This window comes from Triticum aestivum, chromosome 7A (genome assembly GCF_018294505.1).
Source record: "Triticum aestivum cultivar Chinese Spring chromosome 7A, IWGSC CS RefSeq v2.1, whole genome shotgun sequence".
Lineage (NCBI taxonomy): Eukaryota > Viridiplantae > Streptophyta > Magnoliopsida > Poales > Poaceae > Triticum > Triticum aestivum.
In genome coordinates, this window is record NC_057812.1 from 354,500,474 (window position 1) to 354,527,957 (window position 27,484).

A 27,484-nucleotide genomic window follows, 5' to 3' on the forward strand; every position below is an offset into this window, starting at 1 on the left:
AGACGAGGACGTGGTGGTGCATGCACATCTTGGCGATGGCGACCTTGGGGCGAGACCCGGCACGAGCGCGGGTGTACTCAAGATCGAGCCCGACCACCTTGTACTTCTCCTAGGCAAGCAACAACTCCATGATGTGGATGGAGTGCTCCACCCAGACCAGGTCGTTGGTGCACACCACCGAGAGGTCCATGAACCTTATGTGGGTGTCCACCATGGCACACATGGTAAACTGCTGCTCGTCGTCGGCAGCCGCTCGGAGCGCCATTGGAGCCATGCAGGATACCCTCTAAGAATTTCTCATGGTGGGTGTGCTTCTTGCAATGGTGGGGCATGATCGAAAGGTTGAAGAGACACAAGGGTTAAATGGCCACTATAATAAATGGGGGCCTGCATGCCTATAATCATCATGTCTTGTCATGACGTTCATAGCAGAGGATTCTAGTGCACGCTTGACAACACCACACCGCACGCATGGGCTCGAAGAGGCGCCAAATGTATCTTCGATGAGCATGTTCCGCGCTACCGCGCAAGCTTCCCGCCTGGCTAGTTTGGCCATGCGTCGGCTAGAAGAGGGACAAATCGTGGGCGTTTATTGGCAAAAGGCTTTTGTGAAAATGAACTGTGTGGAATGACATCATTCATAAGTTTACCCGTGGGTGATGAGGTCAAAGATACACAGAAGGGTGATGATGGACACTCGAGTGCGATAATTAATTCTGTGCTCTATATGGCACATGGTGGAAGAAACCAACTGTGTGCAATAATGTCGAAGATCGCAGTCGAGTTAGCTATACAGATCGTGTGTTGTGAGATCGACAAGGTAAACATATTTGAGAATGGTTAATAAAATCTAAGACCATTGCATATTATGGTCAAAATAGTGCTACCAATATACGAGTCTCATACAATACCATTTCAAGCATTGTACCACAAAAGCTCGAAATATTACAAGGTTCAAATTCCAGAGTTATATGGCTCAAATTCAAAGACTACAAGGTTCAAACTGATATTAGAAATGAAATTCAGCTCATCAGCTACAAACGCTCACGTTAACCCGCTGAACATGGCTATCAGAGAGGTTCAAACTAATATTACCACTTCTGAGTCTGGTTTCGAAACCTCACAATTTTTGCAAAGGGGTCAGCCACTGAGAAGTCATGTATGGGGTTGACACGTTGACTTCCGATTACTCTGTCATCTGAAGTTCCAAAATGAAATTTAGCATTTTTGGAGCCTATTTCATTCTGCCGCAAGCGCAGGCGCTGATCAACAAACCATTCATTTTTGCGAAATAAATGTAGGGCAAACCTCATTTCCTTCAGCACCCTTGCTCTGAGAACAAAGAACCTGGCGAATATAATCTCCGGTAAGGTCCCTTAGTAGGAGTTCAAAGGAATTTCTGAGAGATTCAGATCTAGGCATTCGACGTGATTGTTATATTGTATCACATTATCCACCACTGGGCCTAATCTTATCTACAAAAGAAGAAGACATGTTAGTGCCTACATGCAGTTTTGAACATTACTACATGCCTATTTGGTTTGTAGGAATTGTAAAATGCACTAACATGCCATCTTCGATCTGACATGATTAACATGGGCATTTGATTACATTCTAGAAAAATGTAGCCTTCTTCAAAAGAGGTTGGAGTGGATGAAAAGTTCCCTAAGAAAACTAGTACAGGTGAATCCAAAGGAGAAATTCTTATTGATTGTAACCATATGGATCAAGCAACCAATATGGGGAGGAAATGTATGTACTGAAATCCTGATGTAGGGTAGGAACCCTAGGGGCCGATATTTCATGAAATGAGCGGATCCTGCTTAGAACATGAGGAACACGAGGGGGAAAACGAGGAAAATCACGAGGGGAAACATGAGAGAATCTCTAAAACCAACAAGAAATAGTCACACATAAGCTAGATCCTCAAACACATTAGAGATACATGATCCACGGTCAACTAAGGACGATACAAAGGTAGACGGTTCTTCTCTGTGAGGAGGTCTTGATGGGGCCGCCCAAAGGATGAATCCAAAGGGATCTTCTCCGAAGAGGGGTTGCGGTCTCTCTCGTGGAGTAGATCCGATGTGGATGAGCAAAGCTCTATCTCTAATGAGCTACTTCTTTGCTGACCCTAAAATGTAGGTGGGAGGAGAATATATATAGTCTAGGGGGGTGAAAGGGTACATGGACTTCGGCCCTTTACTGTGCGCAGATAGACGGGGCCGGACGTTCGGGCGTCGGGCCGGATGTCCGGGCTCTCGGGAGAAGCCGGATGTCCGGGCTGCCGGTGCTTCTCTTTTGTCCTCTAGATAGGTGGTCTCTGGATATCCAGGCGGGAGGCCAGATTTCCTGGCCAGGGCCGAATGTCCGGGCCCTGTAGACTTGGCCGCTGGCTCCTTGCTGCTATAGACACTTCCAGGGGCCGGATGTCTGGGGCCTGGGAGTTGTTCTTGACTCCTTCCATTGGTTCTCTTCATCCATGAACTTGGGGCTTGTCCGTCTTCATGTGCATCTTTGGGAGGTTCCTCTTGGTACCTAATCATGCACAACATCTCGGACTTAGGTAGTAGCCATGTCTCGAGAGGACCGTATGTGATATCACTAAAGAAAGAGGTCACCTCGTTCTCGAGAGCTCTAGCTCGTGCTCGTGTCATGGGTCCTCTTGGCTCTTGATGAGACGATGATAGGTCCATGGGGATGACGAAAGGATGCTCAGCATCATCTCCCCTCCCTTGGGGAAGATCCGACCTTAGATCGACATCCTCATCACCATGCTATGGCGAGAGATCCTTGACATTGAAGATGTCACTCATGGAGTACTTGTCGCGCGGAATGTCGATCTTGTAGGCATTTTTTTTGTAGCATTCAAGCACCTTGAGCGGTCCATCTGCTCGTGGTCGAAGTTTGGACTTGCGTTTGTTGGGGAAGCAGTCCTTGCGAAGGTGTGGCCACACAAGATCTCCAATGTTGAACACCATGGGGTGCTTGTTGATGTTGAGCTTGGTTGCAAGTCGTTGTACATGGCGCTCGATGTTGTGCCTTGTATCTTCATGCACCTTCTTGAGATGGTTCACACGTGCACTTGCGTTCATATTGATGCGCTCTTGTAGTGGTAGAGGAAGAATGCCCAATGGGGACAAAGGGTTGAATTCGTAGACGACCTCGAAGGGGGACTTGCCAGTTGTTGAGTGTCTTGCATGGTTGTAGGCAAACTCGGCGATAGGTAGACACTCCTCCCACTCCTTGATGTTCTTTGTGATGAGCACGCGAAGTAGAGCGAAGAGTGTGCGGTTCGTCACCTCCGTTTGGCCGTCGGTTTGTGGATGGTACGCCATGGAGAAAAGTAGCTTGATTCCGAGCTTAACGAATAGGGTCTTCCGAAAGTAGCTCAAGAACTTGACGTCGCGGTCCAAGACGATCGTCTTTGGTACTCCATGTAGTCGTAAGATTTCCCTACAAAAGATATTGGCAACGTGTGAAGCATCGTCTATCTTGTTGCAAGGAATGAAATGTGCCATCTTAGATAATCTGTCCACGACAACAAATACTGAATCCTTTCCAGTCCGAGTCCTAGGCAATCCAAGTAAAAAATCCATGATAATATCTTCCCATGGTTGGTATGGAATTTGGAGAGGCATGTAAAGGCCATGGGATTGAGTGAGGGAGTCCTGGATTAGGGGGTCTCTGGACAACCGGACTATATCCTTTGGTCGGACCGTTGGACTATGAAGATACAAGATTAAAGACTTCGTCCCGTGTCCGGATGGGACTCTCCTTGGCATGGAAGGCAAGCTTGGCAATACGGATATGTAGATCTCCTCCCTTGTAACTGACTTTGTGTAACCCTAGCCCCCTCCGGTGTCTATATAAACCAGAGGGTCTCGTCCGTAGGACAACATACAATCATACCATAGGCTAGCTTCTAGGGTTTTGCCTCTACGACCTCGTGGTAGATCAACTCTTGTAATACTCATATCATCAAGATCAATCAAGCAGGACGTAGGGTATTACCTCCATCGAGAGGGCCCGAACCTGGGTAAACATCGTGTCCCCCGCCTCCTATTACCATCCGCCTTAGATGCATAGTTCGGGACCCCCTACCCGAGATCCGCCGGTTTTGACACCGACATTGGTGCTTTCATTGAGAGTTCCACTGTGTCGTCATCATAAGGAGGGATGGCTTGTCTCGTTGTCAAGGACAACATGACCTCTGGGGGAGCCCTGGCTGTAGGCCAAACTCTCCGACTAGGCGGCTTCGTCATGACCGCCCGCTTGGCCGCTGCGCCTACGATGACTTCTCAGGTCATCAAAAATAGCCTCCACATCGGCTCGAAATTCACCGAGCAGATGGATCCAATGGAGCTCCACTCTGTGAACAAGCTCTTGGATCGCATCGCCGCTCTGGGAGTCGCTACGGACTACGATCGGACTGGGCTTAAAATCGACCAAAGGGAGATTAACTCTCCGCTGGTCACCCATCAGATAGCAGTGGTGGAGGAACAATGCGGCGATTCTTCCTCTATCCTGAGGATGAACTATGTCCGGATTCCCGAGCTCTCCGAGCCGGATACCCGTCCATGGGAGGACATCGCCCTAACCCTGAACCTAGAATCAGGCTGCATGCCGAACCTGCGGGGCAACATCCCGGAGCTCGAACTTCCAAGATCGGAAACTCCCCCACCCCTGGGTCTCAGATTGGGTCAAGGACTGGACTTAAATCCACCCACCCACCCAGATACAAACGATCTTTCCCACATTAGTCAAGAGCCCCGAAAGACGGTACATCACTATTAGGCCAGATTCCTCCTTGTAATGAACAAGGTCAAGGACTGTCAAGAGGAAGACACAATTTTGTTCTTTTGCAACAATTGCACGGACAAGGGAATCCTCAACGCCATAAGTCGCTGTGACATTGCACACTTTGCTGACTTGGCGGCCATAGTACGGAAGTACTATGCAATGGAAAGCGCCTGGAAAACCCAAACAAAATTTTGGGATAATCCGGCTCTGACAAAACCCCTAGTCCGAATTAAAAGGGCGCACTCTCATAAGTCGCCCGACTCAATTACAAAGAAGCAAAAGCCCACTACAGGGCATGGAACCGTATTGGAGGGATGGCTTAACGGGCCCTGCAAAATTCATAGTACAGTGGATACCATACCAACACACAACCTTAGAGCATGTTGGGTACTCCGGCAGGTGGCCAAGAGCGGTGAGCATCTCCTCATTCAAAACACCACAGAGCATCATCCCATGGATAACAATACATTATTGACAGTCTTCGAGACCTTCGCCTCAAATAATAGGTGTAAGCGAGCACTCCGTAGCCTTGCCGAAGTCTGCCACGTGGCAGCAATAAATCCATGGAGCGACACGGCTATCACCTTCAACGCCAGTGACGAACCTAAATTCTGGACAGCCTGAGCACTAGCCGCCTTGGTCGTCAGTCCAATTGTGGACGGCTTTCGGCTTACTAAAGTGCTCATGGACGGCGGCAGCGGATTAAACCTCATTTATGAGGAGACTCTTCAAAAAATGGAAATAGACAGAAACCGCATTGAGCAAAGCAGCACGACCTTCCGAGGAATCATCCCCAGTCGGGAGGTACGTTGTGCTGGGAAAATCACACTAGATGTGGTATTCGGCACTCTGGAGAATTATAGGTCCAAGGAAATTACATTCCAAGTGGCCCCGTTCAGCAGCGGATACCACGCCCTTCTAGGGCGGGAGGCATTCACGATCTTCCAAGCCATACCCCATTATGGGTACATGAAGCTCAAAATGCCCGGGCCCAATGGAATCATCACTCTAGCTAGTGATCCGGACATAGCACTCCGTGCCGAGAACAAAACAGCCACACTGGCCCTCGAGGCATTATCCGAAGCCCTTGTGGCAGAGGAATTAACCGCGCTGCGCTCCACAGTGGACAGGGACGACGTGATACTCGACAAAAGATCCAAGTCCACCTCTTTTAAACCAGCGGATGAAATAGTCAAATTCCAAGTCCATCCAACGGATCCCACAAAAACAGCATACATCGGGGCACAGTTAAACCCTGCTGTAGACGCCGCACTACGGGAGTTCCTGTGCGAGAATTGGGACATATTCGCCTGGCATCCTTCAGACATGCTAGGAATCCCACGCAGGCTGGCCGAGCATAGCCTTAACATTCTAAAGGGATTCAAGTCGGTCAAGCAGACTCTTTGGCGTTTCTCCGAACCTAAGCGACAAGCCATGGGAGAGGAGCTAGCCAAGTTACTGGAGGTCGGATTCATTAGAGAAATAAAACATCCGGACTGGCTAGCAAACCTGGTAATGGTACCAAAGAAGGACAAATCCTGGCGCCTATGCGTCGACTTCAAGGACCTTAATAAGGCTTGCCCAAAGGATCCCTTCCCCCTCCCTCGCATCGATCAAATTATCGACGCCACCGCAGGACACGACTCATTGTGCTTCCTCGACTCATACTCCGGTTACCACCAAATTAAGATGGCGGAGTCCGATCAAGCCGCAACGACATTTATCACTCCATACGGCCCCTTCTATTTTTAACACAATGCCCTTCGGGCTCAAAAACGCCGGCGCAACATATCAACGCATGATTCAGACATGTCTAGAAAAGCAGATCAGCAAAACAGTGGAGGCATATGTAGACGATGTGGTCGTTAAAACCAGACACGTCGACTCCTTAATAAACGACTTGAGGCTCACATTCGACAATCTCTGAACATACGACATTAAGCTCAATCCATAAAAATGCATTTTCGGCGTACCCGCCAGAAAGCTCCTGGGCTTCATAGTCTCCAGTAGAGGAATTGAAGCAAATCCGGCTAAAATCTGAGCTCTGTCGCAGTTGGCTATCCCAACTGACCTCAAGCAAATCCAGAAGTTAACTGGACGTGTGGCGGCCTTAAGCCGCTTTATCTCCCGATTAGGAGAAAAGGCACTCCCCCTTTATCGCCTTCTTCGGCGCACTGAACACTTCGAGTGGGCGGACGCAGCCATGGCCGGATTGGAAGAAATAAAATCCATCCTGGCCACCAACCCAATCCTGGCCGCGCCAAATGTCGGCGAACCAATGCTATTATATATAGCGGCAACTCACCAAGTTGTAAGCGTAGTGCTCGTCATCGAAGGAGAGACGGACGGACATAAATTCCCACTTCAAAAGCCGGTATATTATGTATCCACTGTCCTCACTCCATGCAAATCATGGTACCCACATTATCAAAAGATAGCATACGCGGTATTCATGGCATCCCAGAAATTACGACACTACTTTCAAGAGTGTTCAATTATGGTGGCCTCAGAAGTACCACTCAATGACATAATAAACAACCGCGATGCCACGGCTCGGATTGCCAAATGGGCTATCGAGCTCCTCCCGTTTGACATAACATATAGACCACAACGAGCCATTAAGTCACAAGTACAGGCCGATTTCATCGCCGAGTGGACAGAAGCCGAACTCCCTAAAGAGTACGGCGCGTACTCCAATTGGATCATGCACTTTGACGGCTCTAAAATGCTGGCCGGTCTGGGGGCTAGCGTCGTCCTGACGTCCCGCACCAGAGATACAGTCCAATACGTACTCCAAATACTATAGACAGACTCCAACAATGCAGCCGAATATGAGGCCCTATTACACGGTCTTCGGATGGCAGTTTCCATGGGCATTCAACACCTGGAGGTGCGTGGGGACTCGAACCTCGCAATATCTCAAATAAACGGAGACTTCGATGCCAAGGATCCGAAAATGGCGGCATATTGCAATGCCGTCCTCAAAATGTCAGCTTGGGAAAACAATCAGGCGGCGGATATCCTCGCCCGTATCGGCGCTAAGTGCGATCCTATCCCACCTAACATCTTCTTGGAAAGGCTGCTTAAGCCATCCGTGGTATGGGAAGGGGACACCGGTAACAATAGTCTGAACCCGGCCACAACACCAGATACTGAACATTCTGACACAATCGGAGACTCTGCCATCGAAATAACACCTTCAGCCCACGTGATAATGGTCGTCATCGCCCCGTGGACAGAACCATTCCTGGACTACCTAACCAGGCAGGAACTCCCCGAGGACCAAAATGAGGCACGCTGCATAGTGCGGCAATCTAAAGCCTACAAGGTCCACGAGGGAGAGCTTTATAAGAAAAGCACTACCGGAGTCCTTCAAAGGTGCATCTCCAAAGAGGAAGGGCGGAAGCTTTTGGCAGAAATCCATGCTGGACTCGGCGGCCACCACGCCGTAGCCCGGGCCCTTGTAAGCAAGGCCTTCCGTACAGGTTTCTATTGGCCAACGGCCCGAGCAGATGCACAGTATCTGGTCCAACATTGCGTCGGTTGCGAGATTTTTGCAAACCGAAGCCATATGCCGCCTACCCCTCTCCAAACAATCCCCATTACTTGGCCCTTTGCGATCTGGGGGCTTGATATGGTCGGACCCCTCAAAGGGGGAACCCATAAGAAAAAAATACTTATTGGTCATGGTGGATAAATTCACCAAATGGATAGAAGCCAAACCCATCAAAATGGTTGAATCCGGACCAGTGATAGACTTCATATCTGGGGTTGTACACCGTTATGGCATCCCCCACAGCATCATCACTGACAACGGCATGAACTTTACAGCTGACAAGGTAAAACTTTGGTGCAGCAACATGGGCATCAAGCTCAATTATGCTTCTGTCTATCACTCACAAACTAACGGTCAAGTCGAGCGAGCAAATGGTCTTATCATGAGCGGCATCAAACCCAGATTAGTGCGGTCCTTAAAGGAATCAAACACGCACTGGGTAGAGGAGCTCGACTCTGTACTATGGGGGCTGCGGACCACGCCGAATCGCACTACCGGATACACACCATTCTTTATGGTGTACGGCGCAGAGGCGGTTCTACCCTGTGACATAATTCATGACTCACCTCGAGAGCGCATATACGAAGAAAAAGAGGCCGAGCTCGATCGGCAGGATAGTTTGGACGCCCTGGAGGAGGAGCACGACGTAGCAAAAGCCCGTTCTGCATTATATCAGCAACATGCTCGAAGGTATCAAAGAAGAGAAGTACGGGCCAAAACCTATAACATTGGCGAACTAGTTCTACGTCTGCCAGAGAAGAAAAAGAACAAGCTCAAGCCCAAATGGGAAGGACCCTTCATTATTGACCAGGTTCTGACCGGTGGAGCGTACCGTCTGCGGGATGCATCAGACAATCGACTCGAGCCAAGCCCATGGAACGCAGCCAGACTCCGAAGATTCTACGCCTAGTGCCGGACTCTATGTTCACCTCCTTACCCCCGTCAATTTTTTGCGTATCAATTATCTGTCTTTTCTCTCGTTCTCTCTTCTTTTTCTTCTCCTCCAGGCCTTAAAAGGCTAACTTGTGTCTTGGTTACACAATCTTGACGCGCTAATCGCGCTCATTATACCAGGGGGCTTCTTATACAGAAGCTTAATATAACTATTTTTCTGGGCTTTATGCCCCACACATGTGTTATTCTTCCACATGTACCTTTTTTCGTCATTATATGCATCGATATGACTTAAGTTTTGGCCAAGTTGGGTTGCCTGGCTCTTGTATTTATGCCCTACGTTCCCGTTAATTTGGCTAGGGCATAAGGGGAGCACCTCTGCGATTGTTACTGCCAGGTCAGCCGGATGTGTACCTTAGACTGGGTGAAGCCGAAAGCTAGCGCTCTTAAGGGAATATTCGGTCGGTGAACAAAAGATGACTTTTATTTATTTTGATACATGCCCCCAGATGTTATAGCCCGTGTCTCTTTTCGCAGTTCAGACATGCACATTAGGGCATGCGTACCCAGGGAAAGGAACCCTTAATGGAACTATTCTCCCTGGAAGATGTTTCTTACTATCCATGTAATATAACATAGCTAGTTGGGTACTTGTCTGTTCAAGCACTTCTGACCCCTACGCCTAGTTTCCACGCATACCCCGGTTTTTACATAACCGAGCGGGTATTCGGATACACTCCGGACTATCGGGTCCAGAGGTCGAAGCGAAAAGGCCCGCCATGACAAATGATTTACAATCCGGCTAGGGACATTATATATGTCACTTAAAGTACAGAGTCACTTAGACTGACTAATTATTCTACTATACCATCCAACATGTTGTCTAGCCTACAATCCTGTTGGGAATACTTTGCGGCTAATTCTACTTGGTCATACACCAAACTGACGGGGATCTCTTTCCCATCGGGCCCCAGAGGTCTGACCTCGACCATGTGGTTTAGGTCAGCTTTGGTATATCGCGTCTTCACCATGGCCCAGGCTTCCCTTGCACCTTGTCGGCAGGCTGATATCTTCCATAATCGGAAGTGCCGCCATGCTCCCTTGAGCTTCTCTATAAGCTCCCCCATGCCTCCTGGCGGGGAGGCGGATGGCCACAAGGCTTGGGCAATACCCTGCATCACCTGCCGAACTTGTCCGTGCAGTTGTGAGAGCTCTGGTAGAAGATCACCCGCAGACCCGGGAATCTCCTCCACAGGACGACCCATCAGCATACCTGCAGACATAACTCTGTTAGTCGGCTTCTTCGCTGAACTCTTTCAAAAGTTCGTTCAAGCACTTACTAAAAATGCCGCGTCGAAGCCGCTTATTCTCCTTCACGGAGTCCGCAAGCTGGGCTCGGACATCTTTCAGTTCCACGCCTAGCCGGATATTGGCGTCCTCGAGATTATTTTTCTCCTGCCTAACCCGCGTAAGCACGCGCTCGCCAGCATTTAGCTGTCGATTAGCACGTTGCGCATTCTCCGGCACGGCCTCCGGAGTCATCTGCAACACCTATTGTTAGATTTGCATGCATGCCGCATACTATCTGGTACCTATCATTCTTTGTAATGGAAACAAGTGTTACCAGCGGGGGCCTTCTCGGACTCCTTCAATGTGGTAACCGCGGCCCGTAGATGGGCTTTGCACTCTTCCAGCTCTTGAGACAATTGGGTATTCTTCTCTATAAGAACCTGCACAAATAATGATCCTTAAATCAGTTGTGTCAACTGTTTCAAGTCTCAGGGGCTACTGATATATATAATCGTCAGATTTTCTTACCTGTATATCCTTTACATACTGGTCCGTGGCTCTGGCAAGACCGTTTTGAGCAGCACGGATGTACGCGTCTCCTGAGTTGAAGGCATCAAACGTCTCTTGGGAGAAACAAGCGTCACGGAGTACGGCCCGGCGACGCCTGTGATTCATGGCGCTCTCCACTTTGAATTTGTAGCGGATAGTCTATCCGCATCCTCTGTAGTAGGAGCATCCGGCGTTCGCCCCGTGTTAGCTTCCGCCTCTATGTCCGGCCCTGCAGCCCGACTGGTGGAGGCGTGATCGGCAACCTCTCCGGATATAGTCCGGCGAGCGTTTTTCCTACTAGGAAACATGGACGTCATTATATTTTAAGAAAGACGACAACCACAGAGCGAGGTTCTGTATCATACCTCTACGCCGGCATCTCAGTCCTGACCGCCTTCCTTTTTGGCCTACCTGGCTTCGGTGTCCCTTGTTGGCGAGTCACTGCGGGTTCGGCATGGCATCCCGATGGCCTTCCCTGTAAAACACCATATGTGTATGGTAGGGGATCCTTCTCGGAAGTTGGGGCTCCAGTTTTTTCTTACATGCGATGCAGGGAGTAGCCCAGGATAGTCGGCTATGATGGCCACCATGGCATCATCGCAGCTCAACTGATAGAATGTCATGTCGATCAGCTCCACAAATATGTCCGGATCCTCTTTGAGTCCGGGATCGAGGGCCCGGTCAGGGTCCTCCGGTTGTGGAGGTGGGATGTTGACCTCCCTTACAGCTTTTCACAGTTCCTGGCATGAAACGGCAAGGTGAGTATTTATGACAAAGAATGCGGGAAGGTTGGGAGTAAAAAGTGACAGCTCACCTAGCTTGGAGGGTTGTACATGGAGAATCCATCCCGTGGCTTAATACGGATGAACTCCTCTTCCTCTCCCTTGAACAACTCGGACAGAATTTTTGCTAGAGCAGCAGCGGTGTCCGGTCCCTTACGCCCGCAGCAGGTGGAATCATCTTCCCCGTTAAAGTGCCACATGGGGTGCCCTCGATATTGAAGTGGTTGCACCCCTCGCATTATACATATTCATATAACCTTGATTATTGTCAATCTTGATTGAGCCAGCGCTTTTATCCGGCCCATCGGGTAAAGGACTTCTCTGTTATCTTCCTCCTGAGGGCTCCGTTGGCGCCAGCTTTGGCGTTTCTTCAAAGGGGCATTGTCAAACTCGGGAAGACCCCTCCGAGTAGGATATGGAAGGGGGACGTCCTCCTTGTAAAACCACTCTGAAGGCCAGTCTTCGGACGTCTTCTTCGGGGTATCGGACAGGTATCCGGTCCCGGCGATGCGCCACATTTCGGCTCCGCCCACTTGATATAGTGACCCCTCCTGTGTATGGGGCACAAGGCAGAATAGCCTCTTCCACAACTCGAAATGAGCTTCGCAGCCCAGAAACAGCTCACAAAGGGCAACATAACTAGCGATGTGTAATATGTAAGCGGGGGTGAAATTATGCAACTGGAGGCCGTAAAACTCTAGGAGCCTGCGGAGGAACGGGTGGATTGAAAATCCAAGTCCCCTTAGTAAATAAGGGATAAGGCATACCTACTCCCCCTTGGAGGGATTGGGGAAGCTCTCCGCTTGCTCCCCGCTATTATAGGTGGCGAGCCCGGCTCGAACGGGGACCATATATGCTGGAGGGAGAAATCCCTGGGTCTGTAACTCTACTAATTGGCTGTGTGGGACGGAACACTTCTCCCAGTCACCGGTCTTAGGGCTACAGGAGCGGGAGGAGGAGCTGCGATGGCCGGCCATGTTGGAATGGATTCTTCCGAGCGTGCTCCGATGGATACTCGCCGTTGGAGGATGGTGTGGTTTGGATCTAAGAATCCCCGTCCCTTTAATAGACAGTTTACTTACATGGCTAGGGTGGCGAACGTAAAAATGCCCTGGCTCCTCGCATTCGCTCGACACGTGGAAGATAGCCCTTATTGGGCGCAGAAGCCAACAAGTGCAACATTTATGGGGAGTCGGACACTACTCAGCAGATATTCAGAATTTGGAGAAGAACCCGCCTTGCAATGCCGAAGACAATCTGCGCGCCGGACTCATCATCATTGAAGCCTGGTTCGGGGGCTACTAAGGGAGTCATGGATTATGGGGTCTCCAGACAGCCGGACTATATCCTTTGGTCGGACTGTTGGACTATGAAGATACAAGATTGAAGACTTCGTCCCGTGTCCGGATGGGACTCTCCTTGGCGTGGAAGACAAGCTTGGCAATAAGGATATGTAGACCTCCTCCCTTGTAACCGGCTTTGTGTAACCCTAGCCCCCTCCGGTGTCTATATAAACTGAAGGGTTTAGTCCGTAGGACAACATGCAATCATACCATAGGCTAGCTTCTAGGGTTTAGCCTCTACGATCTCGTGGTAGATCAACTCTTGTAATACTCATATCATCAAGATCAATCAAGCAGGACGTAGGGTATTACCTCCATCGAGAAGGCCCGAACCTGGGTAAACATCGTGTCTCCCGCCTCCTGTTACCATCCGGCCTAGACGCACAGTTCGGGACCCCCTACCTGAGATCCGCCGGTTTGGACACCGACATTGAGCTTTAGACTTTTCTTTGCGACATGTAGAGTATTGGTTGGTGAAGCGGTTGACGTCGCGAAACATCTTGGGCCAAAAATAGTTCTTGGAGAGCATAGCAAGTGTCTTGTCGTGTCCAAAGTGGATGAGTAGTTGAACTTGCCATAGGATCTCCTAAGGTTCCTCGAGGTTCGTGCGGTAGGGAGCCTTGTTTGTAAGGTGCGCTCTGGGGATGAGGTCGATTCGGTGCTCAATGCCTCATAGAGGAGGTAGACCCGGAGGCAGCTCGTCGGGGAAGACGTCTTGGAATTCCTGCAAAAGAGAAGATAACACTAAAGGTAGAGTGTGAGAGGTGTTAGCTTTTGGTGCCTCGGCTTTGCACGAAAGGACATAGTGCATGACACTAGATGGGTTCTCACACACTTCTGTCATCTCATGTTTGGTGGTAAATAGAACTAAGTTCTTCTTGTCGCTCACTTTCTTTTTGGTGGTTCGCTCTCTCACTATTCTCTCCATGATGGGTGGCTTGCTTGTCGGCGATCACTTGGCTTGGAGACATAGGGTGAAGTACTACTCCTTTCCTTTCATCTTGAAGATGTAGTGGTTCGTTCGGCCATTGTGGATCACACCTCTATCAAATTGCCATGGTCGACCAAGAAGAAGGTGGCAAACGGTCATTGGAACAACATCACACTCCAAAGTGTCTTCCTAAGCACCATTTTTGAAGGAGACTTGTACTCGATGCTCGACTTGAATAGTGCCGAAGTCAATTAGCCATTGAACTTTGTAGGGATGTGGGTGCTTCATCTTGGGCAATTGGAGCTTGGAGCAAAGTTCTTCACTTGCTAAGTTATGACAACTCCCTCCATCGATGATGACCTTGACGGACCTTCCATTGATGCCGGCCTTGGTATGAAAGATATGGCATCTTTGGTCTTCTTCTTGGTGATGTTGAAGAGTCAAGACCTTGGAGACAACGAGGGCGGGACTTGAATCTTCATCAGAAAAGACTTGTTCCTCTTCATCATTCACTTGTCGTTGCATGGTGACTTGCTCAAGTGCTTTCGTTTCTCCTTCGCTCATGGAGTCGTATGTACCATCGTTGTTGAGGATCATGGTTCGCTTGTTGCTAAACTCAAAGGACTTGTGGCCTCGGCCTCCGCATGTGAAGAATTTGAAGGAACTTGTCTTGACGGTCTCATCGGCTGGGGTAGATGATGATGAAACTCTCGGCTTGAAGTTGCTCGTTGTAGGAGGATGACTTGTGGTTGACGAAGCTTTCTTGTAACTCGACTTGTTGACGTTGCTTGTAGAAGGCTTTGTTGATGTAGAAGGTGTTGGAGTCGTTGGAGCTTGGGTGTTGGAGAAACCATAGGACTTGGATGAGAACTTGGCATACTTGAAGTCTTCTTACACTTGACGTTCCGCTTTGGTAGCTTGATGCACTAGCTCGATGAGGTTCGAGTATGGTTGGAAGTCGGCGATCTTCATGATAGGATGATTGAGTCCATTCAAGAAACATGCCATAGTTTGCTGATCATCTTTCGTGACATTGGCTCTTATCATCGCAATCTGCATTTCCTTGTAGTACTCTTCAACTCTCTTGGTTCCTAGATTGAGTAGTTGGAGTTTCTTGAAGAGGTCGTGTTTGTAGTAGGTAGGCATGAAGCATGCTCTCATGAAATCCTTCATTTGCACCCAAGTAGTGAAGGGTGGTTCACCTCTTGCCTCACGTCGCTTAATGACTTGTTCCCACGAAATGAGGACATAGTCTTGGAACTCAAGGGATGCCATCGCGATCTTCTTCTCTTCTTCATAGTTGTGCAAACGGAAGATTTTGTCGACCTTCAATGCCCATGAAAGGTACTCTTTAGGATCATTGCTTTCGGAAAACTTGGGCATGGTGAACTTTAGCTTGCCGTAGCGTTACTCTTCATTATGTTCGGGACGGGGATAATCATGTCCTTGACGAGGAGGATCGTCTCTCACAATTTGCTCTTGCCGTGGAGGATTTCCATTGTCTTCTTGTTCTTTTTGAACTTGATGTTCTTGGGGAGCTTGTGGAGGAACTTGTCGATCTTGACATTGCACACGAGCCTGATATCCTCGTTCGTGAATTTCTTCCTGAAGTGCTTCTTCATGTTCATGAGCTTGTCAGCCTCGGTTGGCTACGACTCGACTTGAATCTCGGAGGGCTTGTTGCGCCTCAAGTGCTTGAGCATCTCGCAATTGTTGCCCTTGACGTTGTGCCTTGGCATCTTGTGCTTCTTTTCATAGATGCGCTCGCTCTTCCTCTCCATAGTGCCGTTGTCGTTACTATTCTCGTGCTTGCGCAAAGGTAGCTTGGTTTTGACGGTGTCGGTGTTCTTGAGAGTCGTTGTCGCGTAGAGGATTGAGGCTTGCTTGACGATCGTTGCGCGCGGCACGGCAAAGAGTGTTTGATGTCGGTATACTTGAGCCGGAGAGGGCGAAGTCGGAGTGTTGACTTGAGCGGCTCCGTCTTGATGAGGACGAAGGGGAAGAAGAGCGGTTGAGCAGCAAAGCACGAATCTTGTCCATTCTTGCGTCGTTCTCTTTCTTGTGGTCGTCGAGCTTGTGGTCGAAGTAGTCTCTTGTACGTTGCTTGGAGAGTCGCAAGACGGTGGCGAGGTTGTCGATGCGTTCACTCATTGCTTGTTGCTCTTGATGCAAAGCACGTTGTGCACCAAGAGGTGGCTCTTTGTGACGTAGGAGTTCATGTCGTCGTCTTGCCCGATGAAGAGTGGGTTGGTAGAAGTACTTGGCCTATCCATCATTCCAAGAGAAATATATGAGTGATAGAAAGATAAGAACGTATACCAAATGTACCTTGACCAAAGTTGAAGGTGGATCAATGATCACTCCAATGTGGAACAAGGAAATAGCACAATCGGTACCAATTCTTGTCGGTTTCTCAAACCTACACAAGTAAAATCTTATGGTGGAGCTTGGTTAGGATGGTGGCACAAAATTTGATGCAATTGTTAGTGAGCTTCAATAATGTTGGAAAAGATTCACAAGTTTGCAATGCAACAAGTAGACCAAGCAAAATAAGATACACGGAAACACACACGCAAAGAGATAAGTGGGGTCATGCAACCAAGGATGAGCCAAAATGTGGAGTCCACTAAAATGCTCTTGTTACACAACACTAGAGAGACGCTAGCATGATTGCACAATAGGTGGATATGAAGACTTGTGCACAACCTACTAAGCAAAAATGCAACAACTTCTATCCCAAGTATGCTCTATGTATGGTGTTTCGATGATATGATCCAAGATGATCTAGTATGACAATCTTAATGTTGTATGATGCTATGGTTCTTGCTTAAAAGCTCTGTGCTTACCTTTCCCTTTTGCTTAGAATCTTGTTTGGCTCTTTGTTGTTTGAGATCTTTTCTCATGCAATGCTTCACGAACCAAGATAGCAATTGTGTATGCGATGACAATTTTGTGACACAAGAGATGATACCAAGATATGCACCAATGATATGTATGTATGCTATGGGAAGTATGATCACTAATGTGCACAAGTCACGTTGCTGGCAATACTCAAAGGCTAGTCTCGATGGGTAAGTGACACGAAAGAGTAAGGCTATGATGGGTATCAATGTAATGGCAAGAATGATGTATCACTATACCAAGATGAGGTTACCGCTTGATGTTGGTTGTTTGTAAGCAAGAAACAGTTGACGGTGTCAAAAATGGTGAACTGGTCGTTGTCGATTACGCGTCTGTGGCAAAGATGAGCGGGGGTGATGTTGATGTCGAACCATACCTAAATAGCCGAAACACAATAGGACACTCAACCGCAACTCAAATTCTCAAAGCAAAACGTGACAAAATTGTCAGAGTTGGTAGTGGTAAATGATGGTGGTGTATGTGGTATATGGAGGTGCTATGCAGAAGTGGTGGTGGTATGCGGAAGTGTATGTGGGCACCGGAACAAAATTTGGCGAAATATGGAAGGAAAACGGGGCGGTGGATGGAGATGTTGCTGCCAAGGGCTGGATGTCCGAGCTTGATGGCCGGATGTACGGGCTGTCGGGCCGGATGTCCGGGCTCTGGATCCGGACGAACTCCGCGTGGAAGGTGGCAAATCCGGGCAAAATTCGGAGGAATTTGTGGATGGAAATTGGTGAAAAGGTGGGGAAGGGGTAGATCTACCTGCAACACACAAAATCCGCGGATCAAATCCAACAAAACTTCATCACACCAACAAATCACAAAAGAAATTTTAGGGCTATTTTTGTGGGGAATTTTCGAATTAGGGACAAAAACAAGAAAACAAGGCTAGAAAACACAACGGGGAGGCTCCGAAATCGTGATCAACGTGGCTCTAGATACCAAGATGATGTAGGGTAGGAACACTAAGGGGCCGATCTTTCACGAAAGGAGCGGATCCCACGAAGAACACGAGGAACATGAGGGGGAAAACGAGGGAAATCACAAGGGGAAACACGAGAAAATCACTAAACCAACAAGAAATAGTCACACATATGCTAGATCCTCAAACACATAAGAGATACATGATCCACAGTCAACTAAGGACGATACAAAGGTAGCCGGTTCTTCTCCATGAGGAGGTCTTGATGGGGCCGCCCAAAGGGGGGTCTTGAATCCAAAGGGATCTTCTTCGAAGAGGGGCTGCGGTCTCTCTCGTGGAGTAGATCCGATGTGGATGAGCAAAGCTCTATCTCTAATAAGCTACTACTTTGCTGACCCTGAAACTTTGGTAGGAGGAGAGTATACATAGTCTAGGAGGTGAAAGGGTACATGGGCTTCGGCCCTTTACTGTGCGCGGATAGACGGGGTCGGACGTCCGGGCGTTAGGCCGGATGTCCGGGGCTGGGGCCGGATGTCCGGGCTGCCGGTGCTTCTTTTCTGCCCTCTGGATAGGTGGTGTCCGGATATCCGGGTGGGAGGCCGGATTTCCAGGCCGGGGCCGGATGTCCGGGCCCTGTAGACTTGGCCACTGGCTCCTTGCTGCTGTAGACACTTCCAGGGGCCGGATGTTCGGGGCCATGGCCGGATGTCCGGGGCGTGGGAGTTGTTCTTGACTCCTTCCGTTGGTTCTCTTCATCCGTGAACTTGGGGGCTTATCCGTCTTCATGTGCATCTTCGGGAGGTTCCTCTTGGTACCTAATAATGCACAACGTCTCGGACTTAGGTAGTTGCCATGTCTCGAGAGGATCATATGTGATATCACTCAAGAAAGAGGTCACCTCGTTCTCGAGAGCTCTAGCTCGTGCTCGTGTCATGGGTCCTCTTGGCTCTTGATGAGGCGATGGTAGGTCCATGGGGATGACCAATGGATGCTCCGCATCAAATCCTCCAAAAGAATCCTTTAGAAATCATGGTACATTGTCATTGTAAACTTGGAAAAAGGTGTCACAAATTGAACCCTTATGGTTAACATTTAACAGGAAAGGAACATCACCTCGATATATAGCTTCTCTAGGCATGGAAAGCATCTCAGGAAACTGATAAATTGGTCCAGGTTGGGGCTGATAGATTCAAGTGCCAAGACCTTCACTGTGCGCAGTTTCGGGGTCAAGCTTGTCGGAATCATTTTCTGAATGACAGACAAACAAACATCTTCAAAATTAGAAATAATGTTAATTTGTAGAAGGAGAGGTAGAAGGAGGTTGTTGTACCTAAACGGGTGTGGATCCAATAATAAGTTCAGAGTATTTGTCAGACGAGTAGCCCAACACTATCAATTTCAACGCAAAAATGACAATGATTCTTGTTGGACCTTCTTGATCAACTACAAGTAATCTCTCAAGTGCAGGTGTGTCCTTAATGACCATACCATGGTACACATCTTGTGATGTCGTCCTGCCACACCAACAACACACATAAATAGTCCGGAGAGTCATGGAGGTGATGTGGAAGGTACTCAACCCATTGATCGCCTGAAGACGAATGTACTCATGTGCAGTATAGCCATGGAGCAGGCGCTCCATGTCACCATTTGAGAGGCAGATGACAACAAGCTCGAGGTGCTTTAGTCGTGGTAGAATAAGAGCGGGCGCGTCATTAATGCAGGGGAAATGGCAGTTCCTGAACTTGGTGACGCGCAGCGTGGGTGCGAGGCGGAGTGTGGACATTGGCAGCGACCGCATATGCCCATCATCAAAAGTGAGTTGCTCGAGCTAATCTAGGGTGGGGGATCAGAACCAGTCGTCAAGCTTGGCTCAGTCCTTGCCATTGGAACAGAACTTTCCCATTCTAAGCCCTCTGGTTGGGCCAAGGTGACTGCCAAGCATCTTGGAGAACGCACCCAAGCTTTTGCGATAGCCATGGCAGAGCTTGTGGGTGTCGATGAGGTCGAGAGGGCTGGACTTCCATAGGGGGCACCACCGCTGGGAAAGGATGGTTATCCACGCCCCATATTTGATTGGGAGGCGGGAGATGATGACTGTCAACATATCATCAGGGAGGCTGCTGATGAAGTCTAGGCCTGCTGGACTCGCTTGCGGTTCTAGCTCGCCCCACCTCCGCTTGTTGGCAACCTCGTTCTCCACCTCCGGAGTCTCCTTATCAGCGGCGCTTTCTGATAGAAATGGGAGTACATGGAATATTTAATTAAAACAGGGCAATAGAAAAGTGTATTGGTAACTAGAAGTTATTAGGTAGGAATATAGTAAGAAAAGGGAATAACTATTGGTTGCTTAAATACTACACAATTCATTTGATATTGCTGGGTAAGTCAACATGCAGATAGATGAAAAGAAAACTTACTTCGAACAAAGTCTGGATGGATGATATCGTCGGGGAAGTTACCATATATTTCATGCCCGTGCCCTTTTATGTGCAGTGCAATTCCAGTGCCAGCTTGCAGTTCATAAAACTTAGCAATTTCACTCCAAAATCCAGTGCCAAAATAGGGGTCACCACGTTCATCAAGTCTTATAGTAGCAATGATTGTAAATCCATGGTTTGTGTGCAGTATGACATCCCTACAGTGTTGATTTATGTAAAGGGAAAGATTGTGCACTATAGATTTTGTTGCATAGCAAGGGACGCTCTACAGAAAATGGTAGGATTGTTAAAAAAATATGGTAGCATGCAAATATGGGCCCAAATTGAAAGAACTGTACAACAGTCGAAATCGAAGGACAAAAGTTTATAATTAAACAGATAGGGTAAACATGATGTCATGGAAATATGAGAGTAATCGAAAGAACAATACATCATTAATTTGCCTAATATAGAAAGAAGAGGGGGAAAATCCCCTTTGACGTATATGGTGCATGTGGCACCTTTTATCCAAATGTAGTAATATTTAGAATATGTTCAAGAAAGTAGGCCATGCCAGCCGATTTAGGGTGAGATTGAACATATTGCGTGCATCCTCAAGTCATCTGGTATGGTGAGATGGAATGTCTGGCGGAAGCCGCAAGGTCCTGATGTGTCCTCGCACTGTTCACTCTATGAATGGAAGAAAACCCTCAAATCAGCTCGAATAAAAATGAATTCACGGTGATTTTGACCGGGTGATTAAAGGAGGCAGATGAACTGGGATAAGAGATGAGATAATATCTCATTAAATTAGTTACCCCGTTGTCCATGAGAAAGAACCCTCAGTATGGCAGATTCCCCAACCGAGCGGAGCTGGGTCGACCGCGAGCAGCGTCGAGAAAGTCGATGGCGATAGGCGGCGTCAAGCGGAAGTGGCAAAATGCGGTGGGCTTTGCTGGCAGCCTGGCGGCGGCGGCAGGTGTTGAGCTAAGTGTTTACAGCCGCCATAGGCGGTGCCATGCATAGACATAGAGGAGGTTGTGCAGGTGTGAATGGGGACGGCAGGGGTGGCGGGCGGGGTGAGGGTTTTTGTGACATGTGGATGGTGAGGGTTTTCCTTTTTCTTTTTTGAATCGGTGGTGAGGGTTTTCTGTCCCACAAAGAATTTTGGAGGCAACGGTTTGCTAGAGCCAACCGTGTGTGATTGACGCAATAGGCAAAATGAAAGTCATTGCACACGGTTCCAATTTTGGGAACTATGTGTGATAGACGTACTGCCTCCGTCCTGGTTTATTGGTCCCCTTTGTAATTTTTACCAAATTTTGACCAAATGTTTAACTAAGAAATGTTTATGCATTTCACCAAAAATTATATCATTGAACACTATGGTCAAATACCCATCCAACGATATAATTTTTGCTGACCTGCACTAATATTTTGTCAGTTAAACCTTTGGTCAAAATTTAACACAAATTAGAAAGGGGACCAATAAATCAAGATGGAGGTAGATTCCATCAACCTAACTGATTGTATCCATATCCCACATTAGACATAAGTAAACATAGGTTAAACATACTTAGACATAGATAATAAGCATACACATACACAAGTATTGTTCTACCATAAGTACATAGTTCAACCATCATTAAGCATATACTCAAGTGTACATAGTTCAATCCCACATCTCATCTCACATGCCGGAACGATCCTGAAGCTTCTCCAGGTACTCGGTGTACGCGCCGTGCGCCACCCTACAAGAATACTTCTGCTTGAAGGAGCCAAAGGCCCGTCCTCTTGCATGCGCCAGAACACTTAGATACGCGTGATGAATCTTGTGGTTGCAAAATGGGCATCGATAGCCGCCGTTCCAGGTCCTAATACGCCTGTTATGCATTCCCGCATAAATCTCCCTCGGTCTGGTACCTCCTATGGACATCTTCATCCTCGTTGTCCACATCGTCAGACAACACCTATACAAATAGTAAAACAAATTTGGCATCAAATCAATGATTACATGCCGTGAAGTAGGATTAGGAATTTATGGCTATTTATTTATACATATCCAGAGATTATGGTTCGATTTTTAAGCACAATCATCTATGTACAAACCAATCTTGAAGAAAATAATGGCACAAACATATGTAGGTCATTCAAAATCAATTGTCAAGTCCTGGCTAGGAATTATTAGCACGAACACCAACCATAGTCGGATTACTAGCAAAAATCATTTGCATAGATGAAACAACTAATCACTTATCACTTGTACCATTCAAACAATCAATATATTACACGGATCTAACGAAACTTACTCAGATTTCATGGATTGGGAGAACATAACCATAGGATTTCTATTCCAAAAAGGGGGAGGCAGGAGTAACAGAGAAACCCTATGATCTATTTGACACATAAATGTGTATAGATGACTAACCAGCTGTCAGTCATCGTCGGAGTCTTCGCCGGAGTGGTCGTCGGAGTCGTCGCCGGGGTCGTCACCAGAGTCGGTGTGGAACTCCGCCTCCGGCTGTGGATGCTCTGTCTCCATCTCCATGTCGTGCTCTGGTGCTTTAGCAGCCCCGGCGTCGCTACTCCCTCCGATGGGGCACTTCAGCGGCATCCTCATACACTGACGGCTTTGAGGACTGAGAGCGGCGCCGAGGATGCAAGCGGACAGAGAGGATTGTGTGTGTGGCGAGGATGGGGGTGCGGCCGCTCGGGCGCACCATTAATATGGAGTAGTGGGAGTTGCGGGAGAGAGGTGGGCGGCGGTCAAACCGATGGCTCACCTCCCAGTGAGCGTGCGCACTAGACTGCTGGCATGCCTACCAAAGTTTCACACAGCTACCCGCACGCCTCCGTCAATTCACACACCTGCACGCACGCCTCCCAGTCTGCCTGAGCGGTGGACTACTCGTGTGCGTCCTGTCAACTCACGCCTGCTCGCACGGCACACGGGTCGTGCGGCGGCACGTGTATTGTTTTTCTATTTGGATGATTAATGTTGCCGCTTTATTGCTTAACTGAAGCATGGCACATATCCATTGTTGGTCTAACACGCTCACGGTTTGAATAAATAATCCGTTTGGGATATTGGTTCCCAATTATTAATAATCTCCCGTTTGTAATTAGATAAAAATTACATCAAAACTGGTCTCAAATTTGACTAAAAAAGTACAATGCCACTTTGTATTGGTGTCCATATGACAACACGATAAGTTTCATGAACTTCAAATAAGTTTTGGATGTACTAGAATTTAAAAATCAAGATTCTCAATGTCTGAAATTTGTTGCATGGGGAGTAAGCATGCACCCAGTGAGACACATGTGTTTTTCCAATCCATTTAGGTGCACTATCACGTGTGCATGTAGCTCAAATTTGATTTTTGCACATTATACCCATAGAAAATCAATCAATTAATATACTAAAATGTCTTAATGATCTCTATGATTTTTTCGAAATTAAAAGTCCCTCCTTTGGTAACATATGTTCACCGTGGGATAATTAATTTAACATGCATCATAGTTGCGGTGGATTCACGGTGTGTGTGTGGGTGTGTGCTTCTGGGGGTGGCGGGTGGCTCACGGTACACTACGAGTTGTGAGCCACTGTGTGGGTTGGCCGTTTTGTTAGGCAGGCCAGTGCCACATCATAGCCGTGAATTCCTTATTTAAAACATTACACAACCCTTTCATACATACATGTTTTGGCCACATGCAGTCGATGGTTGTCCTACACGACACTCGATACTCGCGTGTGACGCTTTCTGTGGGCCCGCGAGGTTGTCGTCCATCAGTTTGACGAATAGCCGGAAGTGAGGTAATTTGACCAGCAAGGTAGAATCTTTTTTGTTTGTGTTATGGTGGTATATAGTATGCATTGAAGAGGTGGGAAGGCACTAGCATATATACTATACGTACGCATCCGTGAACAAGTACACCTCACTCAGTGTCGGGACTTTTCGGTTTCCGAGGCATATGCCACATCAAAATTGTGAAATTAGCTATTCAAACATCACACAACACATCTTTGGGACACATGCATGCACGCGGTGGTTATCCTAGCTAGGACACTCACGTGTGACGCTTCCATCTATGGGCCCACGAGGCCATCATCGATGAATGCATGCATCACTTTGACCTACATCCGGAGAGGTTAATTAATTTCACGATCGATGGGGATTCTTTTGTATTATACATATTATGCTAGGAGCATATAGTATGCGGTGAAGAGGGGGATGGGGACCATCATATGTATTACGCTTCATGAACCTCGCTCAGTGTGGGGGCATGGTTTATGGTTTTTAAGGCATGTGGCAAATCAAAGTTGTGCATTTTTTCTATTCAACATACATATGTTTGGCCCACATGCAAAGCATTGGTGGTTGTCCTCTCGCACCCACTTAAGTAGTTATCAGCAATATCGATGCTTTCCATCTGTGGGCCCGCTTGGTCCATCACTACTTTTTGGCTGACAACACAAGAGAGGTTAATTTGACCTAGGAGGGGATTATTTTTTTTGCTTGTAATAAGGTATATATATATAGGTCATGCCCTGGGATGACACGCATGATACAGTTTGAGCACACACACATGCATGTGTACGCATGAATCCCTCCTGTCGAGTCGAAGTGGCTAGTACAACGACACGTCATGAACCGATCTCGCTCTGTGTGGGGAGCTAGTGTATGATTTTTGACGCATGCGCACATCAATGTTGTGAAATGGTATTCAAACATGCATGCACACATAACCTCCATACATATGCATGTAGTGGTTGCCTTCGAATGGTACACTCCCTTGCATGGTTATCGGCGACAAGCATATATATTCATGGGCCCACGTGGACATCCATGATCACCTTGACCGACAACAAGATAGGTTACCATGGCGGATTCTTCATTTGGTTCGTGTTATTGTAGTATAGGTCATGGTGTGATTCAAACCTAATTAAGTTTGAGCGCATCAACAATGCACGCATGCATGCATGAATCCCCATCGTTCGCTTGAAGTGTGGTGTAACATACATATGCATCGTCAACCTAACCCTCACTTAGTGTGGGGATTTCTAGTTCGAAATAACATGCCACATCAAAGTTGTTCCATTGTTACTCAAAAACACACCTCTCCATACATATGTTTGGGCCACATGCATGAAGTGGTAGTCTTTGGGGACTAGCTACTTGCATGATTATTGGCGAGCTAGCCCATCTCCGGGGTCGCATGGACGGCCATCACTTTGATCAACAACAAGAGAGAGGTTGTGCGACCAAGGTGGATTATTCTTGGTCCATTTTATGATCCATCTTGGTGAGAGATGCCTCTCTGGCCCGCCGACTAAAAGTGTGTGGGGGGGGGGGGGAGCTGCTACTTCGCACTTTGCTAGGTGAACCTCGGTTGGAGGGGCATGCATTCATAGCTTACGATTCCCTTCGTGGCAACACAAGGGGGTGCTGCTAGCTGCTACTTAGCACTTTGCTAGGTGAACCTCGGTTGGGGGTGGCATGCATTCATAGCTTAGGATTCCTTTCGTGCCGACATGAGGGAGGGGGGCTGCTAGCTACTTCGCACTTTGGTAGGTGAACCTCGGTTGGGGGGGCATGCATTCATAGCTTAGGATTCCCTTCGTGCTGACATAAGGGAGGGGGGCTGCTAGCTACTTCACACTTTGCTAGGTGAACCTCGGTTGGGGGCAGGCATTCATAGCTTAGGATTCCCTTCGTGCTGACAAAAGGGAGGGGGTGCGAGCTACTTTGCACTTTGCTAGGTGAACCTCGATTGGGGGGAGGGGGCATGCATCCATAGCTCAGGATCCCCTTTGTGCTGACACGAGGGGGGTGGGGGCAAGCAATACCATGCGCTTTGCGAGATAGGTGCCACATCGAAGTTGCATTTGGTATTTGAAAATCAAACCACCCTTTTCATACATAAATTTGGTCCACATGCAAGTGTGTTCATATTCTGACCCTCTCCCGTGTCATTTTTCACCAAACTTATGAACATTAGACAAGTTGGATGAAGCAACAGACACGGTTCACTCAAACTAACGGTGTTCCACACCAGTGCCCCTGTCACGCACACATTCGCACTGTACATTGGGCTCCACAAGGCTTCCCCTCTCAAAAATATCTACCTGCCTGCAGCTTTTCTCTGTTTGATAACGCATGGTTATTGTGTTTCGACCGTGTGGGATGTTTCTTGTTCCCAATCCCGCCTGCATCCCTAGAAAATATCTGCCCATCTCAATGGTTTTTCTGTTTCATAACACATGGTTGTTATCTCGGACCGTGTGGGATGTTTCTTGTTCCCAATACCGCCTGCATCCCTCGAAAATATCTTCCTGGCTCGAGGGATTTTCTGTTTCATAACACACGGTTGTTATCTCCACACCGTGTGTGATGCACCATCATCAAAATTTTCAATAACCCCGGCATTTCACTCCCGCGTTTAACTCCCGTGTAGTAAAATTTTCAGTACCCACGTCATTTCCTCAAACACCCCCGCCCCCCTCCACACACACACACACGAAACCTCCTAGGGCGTGCGTGCACACACACACACCCTCCCTCGCTCGACACCCTAGCAAGGTCGCCGCCACCGCAAGGCCTCCATTGTCAGCATCTACCGGTTTGCCCGTGCAGCTTACCCACCGATCTCCATACCCAGGCCGCCCTGAGTTTCTTAGATGATGCCTTCCAAACACCCCCTTTCCCATAGATCCCCAATCCCACCCAAACCCCCACTCCAGAGCATCGTAGCCTAAGCCCGGCTACACTTCCTGTGGAGCTCGAGGAGTAACTGGCCCAAAAGAGGTGTATCACGGTCTCTTTGCCCGACGTCGCTGAGGAAGCTGACAACCATTACTGGCGGCAGGCACTGAAGCAGTGGGCTAGAGTATGTGGGCATGTCTCGTCCGCCGGCTACGACATCGAGGTCATCGACAATGACGGCCTGAGCCATGCTATGTCATAGGTTAAGGGGCCCACCCCACCCCTCGGGTTCAACCGCCGTCGATCTCATCCATGGCCCCGCCACCGATCTCCACTGGCTCATTGTCAACAATTTTCCATCCTACATCACCATCAAGCCCCTTTTG